Below are 15,090 nucleotides of genomic sequence, written 5' to 3'. Positions count from 1 at the left end.
GCAAGTCACTTAACTTCCTCTGTGCCTCAGTGCTCCCTTATCTATAAAATGATAATAATAATAATGTTGGTATTTATTAAGCGCTTACTATGTGCCGAGCACTGTTCTAAGCGCTGGGGTAGACACAGGGGAATCAGGTTGTCCCACGTGGGGCTCACAGTCTTAATCCCCATTTTACAGATGAGGGAACTGAGGCACAGAGAAGTTAAGTGACTTGCCCACAGTCACACAGCCGACAAGTGGCAGAGCTGGGATTCGAACTCATGAGCCCTGACTCCAAAGCCCGTGCTCTTTCCACTGAGCCACGCTGCTTCTTCTTAAAATGGGCATTAAGACTGTGAGCCCTATGTGGGACATGGACTGTGTCTAACCTGATTAGGTTGTATCTACCCCAGTGCTTAGTACAGTGCCTGGCACATAGTAAGTTCTTAACAAATACCTTAAAAAAAAAGCCTGACACAAAACAGGGCATTCAAAAAGAATAAGAAATGTGGAATCTGGCCAGAATGTGAAAGAGGATAGTTCTTTGAAGAGCTACAACACTCTGATTAAACACATAAATAACAAATAATATTTTCATTTTTGACCCAACCGAAAGGGATACAAGAAGGTAAATTCAAACAATGATTTAAACTCACTAATTTAGATTTACACCTGGAAAATGCCAAAAAAGATCATCAACTCTGACCTACCTTCCCAACAGCTTAATACAACTGCCATCTGTCCCCATGGAGAAAGCTGGGAAAGGGGAAGGCTCTTCTCTCCTCAGCTCCTAGGAAGTCCACTGGTTTTAAGGAAATCACAGAACTGGATTCAAATTTGAGAAAACAGATAGGATTTGCCGGGCAGACAAGTGCCAGCCATCTTCATCTCTAATTCCTCTTTCTCCCCCCTGCTCTAGTTTTACTCTAGACTGTACTCTCCCCCATCTTCAAAGCCTTACTGAAGGCACATCTCCTCCAAAAGGCCTTCTCTGACTAAGCCCCTTCTTTCCTTTCCTCCCACTCCCTTCTGTGTCAACCTGACTCGCTCCCTTTATTCATCTGCCCTCCCAGCCCCACAGCGCTTACATACCTATATGTAAATTATTTATCTTATTGTCCGTCTCCCCCTCTAGACTGTAAGCTCGTTGTGGGCAGGAAATGTCTGCTTACTGTTATAGAGTACTCTCCCAAGAGCCTGGTACAGTGCTCTGCACATAAGTCCTCAATAAATACTTTTGAATGAATGAATGAAAGCTCGCTGTGGGCAGGGAATGTGATATTTTGTCTTCTCCCAAGAATTAATACAATGCTCTGCACACAGTAAGCGCTCAATCAATACAATCGATCGATCGATTGATTGGAGTCAGCCCAACCCCAGGTTTCAGGGGGTTCTGGGGCTTTCTCATCCAAAGCTCTTGCCCAGAGGAGCTAAATTATATATTAAAAATTATTGATACTAACGTCTGTCTCCCCAGCTAAACTGTAAGCTCACTGTGGATAGAGAATATGTCCAATAACTCTGTTGTATTGTGCTCTCCCAAGTGCTAAGTACAGCACACCCAGTCAGTGCTCAATAAATACCACTGATAATGATGAGGAGAAAGAAGAGGAGGATGAAAAACCCAGTGAACTAGGCTCGTTTTAAGGTTCGATTGTTTGGATCAGAAGAGTACGTACTAGTGATAGGAGAAGCAGCGAGAAGGAGCATGGTCTAGAAGAAAGACCACAGGTCTGGAAGTCAGAAAATCTGCATTTTTGTCCCAGCTCAGTGACTTAACAGTTCTGTGCCTCAGTTTCTTCTTCTGCAAAATGGGAATAGATCACCTGTTCTTCCCTCTTAGCCTGTGAGCCCCGTGAACAACAGGAATTGTATCTGATTGTACTGTATCTCCTCCAGCCCCTGGCACAAACTAAGCCCTTAACAAATATCATTATTGATCATTATAATTAGTAGTGGTAAACACTTATGTGCTGAGTGGCAGGTCTGAGAGCAGCAAGCTGGGCGTGCAAATGGGCTTATGAACAAAATATTCCTCTGAGGCCTGTTCCCCTTTTCTACCCACCCCACTCCAACATATTGTACAATCCAAGTGCTTAGTACAGTGCCCTGCATATAGTAAGCACTCAATAAATACTACTGAATGAATGAATATTCTTTTCAAACATTCCGCTTTACCAAACACAAAATTGGAAATTTGGAAAAAAAAAAAAGGGGTTAGACCATTCCAAATTAGCAGTCATCATCATCATCATAATAGTATTTGTTCATTCATTCATTCGTATTTATTGAGCGCTTTCTGAGTTCAGAGAGTGCTTGGGAGAGTGCAATATAACCATAAGCAGACACATTCCCCGCTGGCAAAGAGTTTACAATTTGTGAAGCACTTACTTTTTGCCAAGCACTGTACTAAGCACTAGGATTGATACAATGCAATCAGATCATACCTAGTGCTGTCCCACATGAAGTTCACAGTCGAAAAGGTAGGGAGACAGGCATTTAATCCCTATTTTACAGATTTGGAAACTGAGGCCCAGAAAAGTTGAGTGACTTGCCCAAGGTCCCACAGCAGTAAGTAGCAGAGCTAGGATTAGAACTCACCATGGCGTAGGGGATAGAGCTCGGGCCTGGAAGACAGAAGGTCATGGGTTCTAATCCTGGCTCTGCTGCTTGTCTGCTCTGTCACCTTGGCTAAGTCACCTCACTTCTCTGAGCCTCAGTTACTTCACCTGTAAAATGGGGATTAAGACTGTGAGCCCCATGTGGGACGGGGGCTGGGTCCAACCCAATTTGCTTGTAACCACCCCAGTGCTTAGTACAGTGCCTGGCACATAAGTGCCAAGCACATACTATAATTATTATTACTCATATTCCAGGTCCATGATTTTTATCACTGGGCTACCCTGCTTCTCATAAAATAAACCAGAAACTTTACTTGCAGATTCAGTGAGGTTGGAGATTTTCTTGAACTTTGAAATGCTAAGATTTGGAATTTTCCTGCAATAAATCACTTAATCACTCCTGATCTTTCAGCAGTGACTGATTGCAAAGGACTGAAAAACCTCTCTCTCCAGAAGACCGCTGTTACTCAGAATATAGTATTTAACTAGTCTATTGAATCTTGCATCTATTGAATCTTGCACGGACCGTTCGTGAACTCCAATGTCATGCATTGAAATATCACATCTTATTTCTGCTTTTGACATTGTTGACTGTCAGTAACCTAACCAAGTTCAAGTGGAGAGTACTGAAATGACCTTTATTGCAAAAAGGAATGTGATTTAGATTTGTACCAATCACAGCTCAATTCGACGTTGGTTGTGTTTATTGTATTTCTGCACTTAACCTGTAACCTTCACCGAATAAAAATCCAACCAATAAGCACTTAGCATGCCATATTCTGTCCTCTTTGGGCTGTACAACCTTTTGCAAATCCTCTAAGTGGATATTCTTTGGCAGTATGTAGGGTTGTGCTAGCAATGTAAAGTAGGTACAGTGGCTGGGATGGGAAAAGAAAACATAAATATAGGTCAACTTTGAAGCAGCGACTCCTCTGATCACTTTGTTTTATGGAAGCTCTTGAAAGAACCACCTAATAAAATGTAAAACACGTTTGAATCATCCTCCGACTGGTTTTATTTCTGGAATAACAAACCCGTCAAACTTCGCAAAGGCTAGATCTTAAATCACAAGGTAGCACAACCCCCAGATATAAAAATCATTATTTGTGGATGAGACAATTGGGAGATTCGATAGTCAAGCTGTCTATTCCTTAGCTACCTCGCGTGACAATTTACTTAGCTTAAAGAGCCTTTAACTCATTCTACTCTTCATTTTGGAAAAGACACGCTTCTAGAGCAACAGTTTGACATATGGTGCCATTTTCATCTTTCCTTCAAAATGCAAGGATCGTAATGGCTATCAAAAATAATGCCAAGAAACCTACTGGAAAAAGAAAATCCCAAAAATAACACAAAACCACAACCAAAAAACAAAACCCATCCATTTGCCTGTAAACTATTGTCAAAAGTACAAGCCCAAAAAGAAAATAAACCTGCATTGATGGAATTCTTTTCCATAAGCTTTTCAAACAAAAAATAGTAATGACAACCTACCTACCGCCTCTCGATCTCGCTGCCGACCCCTGGCCTGCCTCCTGCCTCTGGCCTGGAACGCCCTCCCTCCTCTAATCCAACGGACAATGATTCTCCCCATCTTCAAAGTCTTACTGAAGACACATCTCCTTCAGGAGGCCTTCCCTGACTAAAGCCCTCATTATCTCTTCTCCCACACCCTTCTGCATCACCCTTCCCCTTGGATTTGCTCCTTTTATTCACCCCTTTCTCAGCCCCACAGTACTTATGTACATATCTGTAATTTATGTACATACAATTAATGTCAATCTCCCCTTCTAGACCGTAGGCACAACCCAATTCAGTTATATCCACCCCAGTGCTTAGTACTGTTCCTGGCACATAGTAAGTGCTTAATAAATACCATTATTATTATTATTTGTGGGTAGGGAACATGTCTACCAACTCTCTTATACTGCACTCTTCCAAGCTCTTAGTATGATACTTGGCACGGTGTAAGTGCTCAGTAAATACAATTGATTAGCTGACTGGGATTGGCTGGACCATGAAATTGGTGGTAATATTCTCTCATGAATCAAAACTGGCCAATGCAGGAAGAAAAAGACAGGGGTAAATAGGATGGGAAAGTTTAAATAGTGGGGTCTACCAGGGATCAATGCTAAATAGTAAAAATAATAATAATAATTATGGTATTTGGCACTTTCTATGTGCCAGGCACTGTACTAAGCACTGGGGTGGATACAAGCAAATTGGGTTGGACACAGTCCGTCACATGTTGGGCTCACAGTCTCAATCCCCGTTTTGCAGATGAGGTAACTGAGGCACAGAGAAGTTAAGTGACTTGCCCACAATCACACAGCTGACAAGTGGCGGATCTGGGATTCGAACCCATGACTTCTGACTCCCAAACCCGGGCTCTTTCCACTGAGCCACGCTATTTAATCCTCTCTCTACATGTGAGTCTCCTAGACTGTAAACTCCCTGTAGGCAAGGAATGTGTCAACCAACTCTGTTATATCGTCCTCTCCCAAGTGTTTGGTGCAGAGCTCTGCGCACAGGAACCGCTCAATAAATACAATTGATTGATTGAGACATAGAGAATTAGGTGATTGACCAAAGTCATACAGAAGGCAAGTTGAAGAGCTGGGATTAAAATCTAGATCTCCTGACTCCCAGTTCTGGGTGTTTTCCTCTAGACCGTGGTGCTCTTACATTTAATACTTAACTTTCTGAATTACTGCATCGAAAAGAAATACCTGCTCTTCTTAAGATGTTCCTATTCTTAAAATAAAATATAATGGTGAATTTTCCTCTGTAGAAATAAACATACTATGGTGTTGAGCATTTTTTTAAACAATCAATCAATTATTGCTATTTATTGAGCACTTGCTATGTGCAGAGCACTGTACTAAGTACTTGGAAGAGTATGATACAACAAAATTACTGGAAACAAACAACTGGATCACATAAAAAGTGAAATATTTGAAATATGAGATCATAATCCAGAGTGCTTTCCAACATCCATTTTTCCACATAATCCCAAATTATCTCCTAACCATAACTCCCTATTTGGTGGGTGTGGTGGCAAAAAGGTCTGAAAAATATGAACCAAGTTGCTCTTTTGTGGGCTAGGATCGTTTTTTACCAACTCTGTTATATTGTACTTTCCCGACTGTTTCATTTCAGTGCTCCGCACATAGTAATAATAATAATTATGGCCTTTGTTAAGTGCTTACCTTGTGCCGGACACTGTTCTAGATGCCGAGATACTTTTCTAATACCATCGACTGATGGACTTGTTGGGAGAAATAGAGAAGTGGCACCTTTCCACACCTTTCCAACCTTCCTTATTTAATCAAGATGCAGCTCATAGTCGTCATTACATTAATCAATCGATCGTATTTACTGAGAGCTCACTGTGTGCAGAGCACTAAGCACTTGGGAGAGTAAAAGATAAACACAACAATATAACAAATTCCCTGACCACACTGAGCTTAGTCTTTAGGGAAAACACAAGACAGGCACCAGGCAGTAATTATGTCTATCAAATCAATTGTCCTGTACTCTCCGAACCTCTTACTATAGTGTTCTTTCCACAATAAGCGCGCAATAAATACCAATGACTGACAAATTTTGAGAACGACCTGGCTGTTCAGATCAGGTAAACTCTGCTTACAGGTTCCCTTTCACAGCTCGTAAGTCTCTCCTAGAGCCTCTGAAGCAGCTTGGATTTTCCTGTTTGGTTTTGTCCATTCCCATTGGGTCACACTGATTCGTTTCTTCTCCATTCGTCTTGGATTCCAGTTGGCCACAGGGGCTGACTGTTTAATTTGCGGTTTTTCAAAGGCATCGCCGGTGCTGAGGTCGATACCGTTTGGAGGATACAATGTGCTAACTTCTGCCCCTTTATGTTTTGCAAGGAAATCGCTGCAAGGTCTTATCGACGCTCAGAGATTCTTTCTAAACTATCATATTCCCAGTCAGGCTTCTGGATCTAGGATGGAAATAGCTATTTCCCCCCTGGGGAAGCCTCTGGTTATATCCCCTTGGCAGAGAGTTGTTTACCTAAGCCCCGGGGAGGACACACTCCTCCTCACGGTTGGCATGGATACCCAGAACGGTCTAACTGTGGCTTTATCTTGGCATCCTTCAGCTTCAAAGATGAATCACCTGCCTGTGATTGGTGGAACAGTGTGACCGGAAAAATCAGGGTGGACCGGTAATCCCTTCTCTATCCCGTGACCACGAAAGACTGTCGTGGGCTTTGTCTTATGGTATTTGTCAAGTGCTTACTGGATACCAGGCACTGTACTTAATGCTGGGGTAGGTACAAAATAATCAGGTTGGAAACAGTCCAGGTTCTATATGGCGCTAATAGCTTTAATCTCCATTTTACAGATAAAGTAACTGAGGCACAGAGATGTGAAGGGACATGCCTGCGATCATACAGCAGACAAGTGGTGGAGCCGGGATTAGAACCCAGGTCCTTCTGACTGCCAGGCCTGTGTTCTATCCAATAAGTCACACTGCTTCTCAACCACGGATTAACTGTTGACAGACAGGTTTTGAGACACTAGAGATTTATTATAATTGACTAGGCCGCCTATTGATTTACTCATTCAGAAAACAATCAGGGGCTGACCCTTCAAAACTTCGTTCTCTTCATACGATTTTTTTCCTAGCTAAAATTCAATGGCTCCTCTCAGGATGGCACCTGGAGAGTTTCCAGTCCTCTACCAGTCTCGGCTATGAAAGGGAGAGTCAAGCAGAGGCCGGTCCATTCCATTCCTAGCTTGGCCAGTGGCTAGCGAGTGGAAGGCCATCGGCTACAAGTCAAAACTCCCCTGTGCTGGGCAACAGCGGCATGGGAGAGAATCAAGGCCGGAGACTTAAGTTGACTGTAAGGAAGAAGGCAATGGTAAACCGGTCTGGATTTTTACTAAGAAAACTCTATGGATCCACATCCCAAACAGTTGCAGATAGAGAGCAGGACATTCTGGGAGAGATGTGTCCATGGAGTTACTACGGGTCAGAGACGACCTGAAGGTATAAGACAAGATGGCAAATACCCCACTGGCCTTCACTTGTAGAGAAGCAGGGAGGTCTACTGAAAATCGATCAATCATATTTATTCAGCACTCGCTGTGTGGGGAGTACAACAAGTCCTTGGGAGAGTACAATATAACGGAGTTGGTAGACATGTTCCCTGCCAAGAACAAGCTCAAAGTCTAGATTGGGAGACGGACATCAATATAAATAAGTGAATAAATTACAGATATGTACACTAGCGTTTGAGACTGAGGGAGGGGTGAATAAAGGGATTGAATGCAAGTACAAAGGTGGCACAAAAGGAAATGGGAGAGGAGGAAAGGAGGGGCTTAGTCAGGGAAGGCCCCTTGGAGGAGAAGTGCCTGCAATAAGGCTTTGAAGGTGGGGAGAGTCACTGTCTGTCAGTGAGCACCTTCCCTTTACCTTCTGAGCGTTAGGAGATCTGAGGTTTAATCCTGACTCTGCCACTTGTCTGCTGCATGACCTTGGCCAAGTCACTTACCTTCTCTGGGCCTTAGTTTCCTCTTCTGTAAAATGGGGATTGACTGCCTCTTCTTCCTTCTCTGTAGACTGTGGGAAAGGGACTGTATCTGAGTTGAATATCTTGCATCTATCCCAGCAGTTGGCAGATAGGTAGCACTTAACAAAAGCCACTATTTTCCTTAACTTCACTTCTCTGTGCCTTGGTTATGCCATTTGTAGAATGGGAATCAAGACTGTGATTCCCCTGTGGGACACGGACTGTCATTAGCTTATAAATGTCCCAGTGTTCAATACAGTGCCTGGCACATAGCACTTAAATACCATAAAAAAAAAATAAAAGAAGGTATCAATTGAGTGCCCACTGTGTGTCAAGAGTATAACTAATCAATTAATCAGTGGTATTTATTGAGTGCTTACTGTGTCCAGATCATTATACTCAGCACTTGGAAGAGTATGAAATCACAGTATGGATGAGATAGTCTCGAAGCCTATGATGCTACACGGACGGTGCTGATCTAGGGGGAATCCAGCATAAATCCACCCTTTCCTTTAATGTTATTTAAGTGCTTACTCTGTGTCAAGCACTGTTCTAAGCCCTGGGGTTAATCATTCCTTCTAATGAGACAGTCATATTCTGATTCCCTTATTAAAATGCTTGGTATACTGCGTTTGATTCATGCCCTTATAGGTGCACTGGGTGAAGTGGATGCTGATAACATATAAATTGGAAACCAAAATCAGGGTAGGAGAGGAAGTGTTATAGGATCAGTGAAACTCTCGAGTGCTCAAAAATGTCCTCTGCCTCTCTTTTATATGGCCCATTAATCAATCGATGATACACTGAGCGCTTACTGCATGCAGAACATTGCACTAAGCACTTGTGAGAGTCCAATACAACAGAGTTGGAAGGCACATTAACTGCCCACAAGGAGCTCACAGTCCAGAGAGGGAGGGAGACATTAACTAAATAAATAAATAAGTTATGGCAATGTACAGAAGTGCTTTAGGGCTGATCAAAGCTTCGTATGATGTGTGTGTCCTTTTCTGCCAGAAAGACTCACATGAAACTGCCATTTCTTCGGGAAAATATAAATAATAAAAGAAGAGAGAGCTTACACTTAAAAAAAAAATAGCATTTTTCAAGTGTTTTGGGAGCCTTAGAGAAAAAGCCATTTAAGATGCTACTAATAAATGAAAACAATTGCACTTGTTATTAAGAAAGTTCATTTCGCAAGGGAGAAGTTGGTTTTAAAAAATAGTGAAATGATTCTAAACAGCAGGCAGTCTGATATTGTAAGCAAACACTAGATGAATCAGCTTTTTTCGCTTCCACTGAAGGCTTAGTGGCTTTTGTTCAAATTTCCCCAAGTTATGTAACTCTTCCAATGAAGTCGGCAAACTTCCTTCCGTAGCTGATGGGTCTGGAGATTTAATGGCTGTATGCTACTGGATTACCATCATTCTCATCCTCCTCCTCATCATTATTTTCAACAGGCACTCACTATGTACAGACTATTATGCTAAGCAGTGGTAGCAATTCATCAATTAATCAATCAGTGGTATTTACTGAGTGCTTACTGTGTGCAGAGCACTGGACTAAGCGTTTGGGAGAGTACAATATATCAGAGTTCAGAGACACACTCCCCAAAGGGAAGTATGGCCTAGTGGATTGAGCACAGGCCTGGGAGTCAGAAGGTCATGGGTTCTAATACCGGCTCTGCCACTTGTCTGCTGTGTGACCTTGGGCAAGTAACTTCACTTCTCTGTGCCCCAGTTACCTCATCTGTAAAATGGTAATTAAGACTGTGAGTCCTATGTGGGACAGGGACTGTGTCCAACCCGATTATCTTGTACCTACCCCAGATCTTAGAACAGTGCTTGGCACAAAGTAAGCACTTAAATACCATCATCATCATTCTTCTTATTATTAAGTAATAATAATGTTGGTATTTGTTAAGTGCTTACTATGTGCAGAGCACTGTTCTAAGCACTGGGGTAGATACAGGGTAATCAGGTCATCCCATGTGAGGCTCACAGTTAATCCCCATTTTACAGATGAGGTAATTGAGGCACAGAGAAGTTAAGTGACTTGCCCACAGTCACACAGTTGCCAAGTGGCAGAGCCGGGATTCGAACCCATGACCTCTGACTCCCGAGCCCGGGGTCTTACCACTGAGCCACACTGCTTCTCTAGAAGACACCTTAAATAGAAATCGGAGGCAGTGTGACCTAGTGAAAAAAGCATGGGCTTTTTTTTAAGCATGAGTTAGGGGATTCGAGTCTTAATTCCAACTCTGCCACTGGCTTGCTGGGTGACCTTGGGCAAGTCACTTGCCTTCTCTATGCCTCTCTTTCTGTATTTCTAAATTGGGGAAGAAATATTTGCTTTAAGAAGACTGTAAGCCCCACCTGCAACTGTACCTGATCTGATTATTTTGGATCTACCCCAACTCTGAACACCTAGTAGGTGATCAGTAAATAGCATAGTCGGAAGATATGGTCCCTCTCCTTGGGGAGCTTCCAGTTTACCTGAGGGAAAGCCAGCTTCACCCATCCTTCCGATCTCATTGGGTGCCAAGCTTCATCCATCACTGTGGACAGGGAATATGTCTACCAACCGTGTTCTGTTGTACTCACCCAGGCACTTAGTACAGTGCTCTGCACAGAGTAAGTGCTCAATAAATACCATTGATTGATTTATCCAACCCACCTGAGAGGAGATGGGGCATAAGCCTTTCTTCCCTTCTCTCTGAGAAATGGGAAGGTTGGAACTGTTTATAAACTAATATTGTCTACCCAAAGTGGGACGCTATGCAGAGACCCTAGGACAGAACAGTCCCGAGCCAGCACGACCTTGTGGACAGACCTCAGAGTTGGGAGTCAGAGGATCTGGGTTTTAATCCTGGCTCTGCCATTTTGTCAGTCGGTCAATCATATTAATCGAGCGCTTACTGTGTGCAGAACACCATACTAAACACTTGGGAGAGTACAATATAACAATAAGCCGACACATTCCCTGCCCATGATGAGCTTACAGTCGAGAGAGGGAGACAGACATTTGCCTGCTGTGTAACTTTAGGCCAGACCCTTAACTTCTCTGGGCCCCGGTTTTCTCATCTGTAAAGTGGAGATTAGATACATAGTCTCGTACTCAACTGGATTGTGAGCCTCATGTTTGACAGGGACCAGGTCTGACACTATTAACTTGTATCTATCTACCTCAACACTTAGTTCAGCATTTGGCGCATAGAAAGCGCTTAACGAATACCACAACTTTTATCCTGTTCACTACAGAAGGCAGCCATTAGCGGTTCAATCCATTCCTAGGCATCGTACCAGAATCCCGAAGCCCTTCCCCTCCCTGATTCGCTGTCACCCAAAAGGAAACGATTACAGCGGACATCAACCTCATGCAAAAAGTTGTGAAAACACCGGTCTCTGTGATTACATCACACCTGGATGGCCTTTCAACTGACTGACTTTTCATCTGACCTTTCATCTGATTTGGCACTGACGAATTACGACTTTGAGCCAGATACCTTTGAATCTGGTTGCCACCGCACTGGATAAAATCTTAGCGGCTGCGTCTAGGAGGGACATTACAGCCCTATGACTTAGCGAGAAACCGCCGTCTCATTTCGCAAATCATCCGACCGAAAGCTGAGACAGTTGTAGCATCGGGAGACAATTTGAATTGCAAGCGCCGTTAGAGGAATCAGCCAGAATAGAAGCAAATGGCTCTCCAAATGTTTTATTAAACTCTAGTGAATGCTCAAAGGGAAGCGGTCTTATTAGAAGGCAAAGACTTTGAGATTTTCCCAGATTCTCCACCCAAGGGAGGATTTTTCTAATTTATTTTAATGCAGTACAAAGAAATCTAGGCTAAGAGAGTCAAATATTTCAAGAACGACTGAACTGCTGTCAGGAACTTTTAAATTTAGGAGCATATGGGTTTTCATTGGGAACTCAATTATATTCTTCACCAGACTGAATATATTTCTCCAACTGTTAATTTTTCATTACTTTTCATTATTACCTAAGCAACGCTAATACCCCAGTAAACCTATTGTGAGAAGCAATAGAGTACAAAATGCCTGAACAATTTAGTCCATTCAAGTCACTGAACAAGAAAAGCGAAAAAAAATGTTCATTCGACCACAAAGAAGTCACAGTCACTCCGAATGAGATCACAACTAACCTTTGAAAATCAGCTATCAGTCGATCAATCAATCGACTGTATAGGGAACCAAAACAGGAGTAGATATAATCACTACCCTCATGGATCTTCAATTTAATCTAATCTTACAATCAAATACGGTGAAATTTATTGAGACCTGTGAGATTTTGGAAAGTATTATTACAGGATAGGCATAATAGGGGATAATGAGCCATTAAGAGGAAAATAGAAATGTAACCTAGAAAGAATGAGTTCAAATAACTGCCCCCCTCCCCCATAAATCTGGACAGGCTGATAGAAATCCATGAGGCTCTTCTCCTACCTACCCACTCTCTTTTCCCACGATACTCTTGCTCACACTCTTTGTTCCTCTCAAGCCGTCCTACTTACTGGAACTTGTTCTCACCGCCTCTACCCCCCGACCCCTAGTGAACATGCTTCCTCTTCCCTGGAAATCCCTCCCCTTTCACTCTGACAGATGAATATTCTCCCTATCACAGCTCTTTTGAAATCACATCTACTCAAGGAGGCCTTCCCTAGTCGATTTTTAATCTCACCACCTTATATTCCCCATTTCAACACTTCTGCACCTAACAACCAATCTGTCAGTGGTATTTAATGAGCATTTTCTGAGTGCAGAGCAATGCGTTAAATGCTTGGGAGAGTACAATGCAATAGAGTTGGTATTAATAAGCACAGTATTTGTTAAGCGCTTACTAAGTGCCAAGCACTTTACCAAGTGCTGGGGTGGATACAAGCAAATTGGGTTGGATACAGTCCCTGTCCCACATGGGGCTGTCTCAATCCCCATTTTACAGATGAGGTAACTGAGGCACAGAGAAGTAAAGTGACTTGACCAAGGTCAAATAGCAGACAAGGGATGGTGCAGGGATTAGAACCCAAGACCTTCTGACTCCCAGGCCCCTGCTCTATCCAGTAGGCCACACCGCTTTCCTAATTTGGAACCAAACATCGATTAAGCACGAGTGTCTAAAGGAGTCACAATTGTATACTGCACTCAGCAGCGCAGCGTTAATTAGATTAGAGTTGAGAGGGGTAAATATTGGGAAGATCAGATTCACTCTTCCTGGTGAATCGATAATAATAATAACTGAGGAATTTAGAGATTGGAACTTGTAGACTGTAAACTCACTGTGGGCAGGGAACGTGTCTAACAATTCTGTTGCCTGATACTCTCCCAAACTCTTAGTACAGCGCTTTGCACACAGTAAGTTCTCAATATATACCACTGATGCTGATGGACATCATTAGAAAATGACTTTCAGTCCAAATGACTGTCATAGAAACTGAAAAGATCAGTGATGAAAAAGATTGACAAAAATTGCCAGTTATTTTATTGGCTTCCCAGAGCAATCACTCAAAAATAGGGACACTCAAGTGTCTTGAAAAGTTTACTTTATCAGGTCCTCTGAGAATAATAATAATTATCTATATTAAACAGGTGCCAAGCCCTGGAGCTAATACAAGATAATCAGAGTGAACAATCCCTGTCCCACACATGGCTCACGGTCTAAAAGGGAGTAGGAACCAGTCATTTTATCCTCAGATTACAGTTGAGAGAACCGACGGACAGAAAAATGAAGCGACTTTCCCAAGGTCACACGGCAGCCACGTGGTAGGGTGAGGACTATAACCTGGGTGTCTTGATTTCCACTCCCTTCCACTCTCCATTTTCCTTTAAAATGTACGAATCTGCTCTCAGAGAAAGATCTGGCTTCTTTATCAATCCTAATAGTTGTGAAGTGGACACCATTTTAATTTACTGTTCTGCTGGTATTTAGGATATATTGATCATTGATGGCAAAAAAGTGGTGGTCATTCAAAATTCAGAGAAGCAGCATGCTCTTGTGGAAAGAGCATGGACCTGGGAGTCAGCAGGACCTGGGTTCTAATTCTGATTCCGTCACTTGTCTGCCATGTGGCCTTGAGCAACTCACTACATGTCTCTGTGCCTCCGCAGCTTCATCTGTAAATTAGAGACTACGACTGTGATCCCTATTTGGGACAGGAACTATGTCCAACCCGATTAGCTTTTATCTACTCCAGTGCATAGTAGAGTGCCTGGGTCATAGTAAGCGCTTAACTAATGTCATTGGGGGAAAAAAAGTTCTTAAAAAATAAAAAAAGGCTCCTGTTAAAGCAAATAACTGCTCAAGAGATAATAATAATAATAATGTTGGTATTTGCTAAGCGCTTACTATGTGCCGAGCACTGTTCTAAGCGCTGGGGTAGACACAAGGAAATCAGGTTGTCCCACGTGGGGCTCACAGTCTTAATCCCCATTTTACAGATGAGGTAACTGAGGCACCGAGAAGTGAAGTGACTTGCCCAAAGTCACACAGCTGACAAATGGCCAAGCCGGGATTTGAACCCATGACCTCTGACTCCAAAGCCCGTGCTCTTTTCACTGAGCCACGCGAGGAGTTGTTACAAGCGTTACACTCTTGAATTATTTCATTTTTTAATCTAAAAACAAAATGAATTTGGTAGATATGCTTTTACAGTGATTTTTTCATTAGGATGAAAATTGACCTTTTAGAAGTTGCAATTTCTTGGAAAAGATCTCTCAGATGAAAAATATTAAGCGTAAAAATAGCCCCCAATTTTACCAGACCTATTTTGCCAGGACTTGAGAACTACTCTAATTTAAGAATTCTGCCCATCAGAGAAGAGGCTCCTGATTAACACAAAATTATAAGAAGGAAACTGCAAAGGACGAGGGCGTCATTTCTGAAATCCTCCCCTTTAAGTCTGCTGATGAATCGTATTCAGGAGATCACTGAT

General features: G+C 42.5%; 1 protein-coding gene and 1 non-coding gene across 5 annotated transcripts in view; one reads left to right on the top strand and one right to left on the bottom strand.

Moving 5' to 3' along the window:
• The window catches only part of STPG2 (sperm tail PG-rich repeat containing 2), a 419,016-nt gene that overhangs the window by 112,344 nt on the left and 291,582 nt on the right, over positions 1-15,090 (bottom strand). The window lies entirely within an intron of this gene.
• Positions 7,273-7,410, top strand: LOC114815748. The gene has a single exon (XR_003763551.1). It is a non-coding gene; the product is annotated as a small nucleolar RNA SNORA7 (small nucleolar RNA).

Source organism: Ornithorhynchus anatinus, chromosome 12 (genome assembly GCF_004115215.2).
Source record: "Ornithorhynchus anatinus isolate Pmale09 chromosome 12, mOrnAna1.pri.v4, whole genome shotgun sequence".
NCBI classification, from domain to species: domain Eukaryota; kingdom Metazoa; phylum Chordata; class Mammalia; order Monotremata; family Ornithorhynchidae; genus Ornithorhynchus; species Ornithorhynchus anatinus.
Note: the sequence above shows the minus strand (reverse complement) of the source record. Positions and strands in the feature narration are given on the sequence as shown.